Source organism: Myotis lucifugus, unplaced genomic scaffold (assembly GCF_000147115.1).
Source record: "Myotis lucifugus unplaced genomic scaffold, Myoluc2.0 scaffold_3, whole genome shotgun sequence".
Lineage (NCBI taxonomy): Eukaryota > Metazoa > Chordata > Mammalia > Chiroptera > Vespertilionidae > Myotis > Myotis lucifugus.
The window spans coordinates 18,504,439-18,504,643 of NW_005871051.1; positions in this window are offsets into that span (position 1 = coordinate 18,504,439).

Genomic DNA, 205 nt, shown 5'->3' on the forward strand with positions numbered 1-205 from the left:
AGAAGAGGCCCTAGGGGTGGGGGCTGACGCTGCAGCTGGCGCAGCTCAGACTCCGAGCAGCAGTCGCCGAGCAGCAAAGCAACCGGGCTTTCCCCGCCCGTTCCCGCGCCCCGGTCGGGGCTAGGCCCCCCCGCCGACGGTTCCCCGAGGGCTGCGGCAGCAGCGGCGGCGGCAGGCGGAGCCGCCCGTGGTTCCCGCTGGGGCC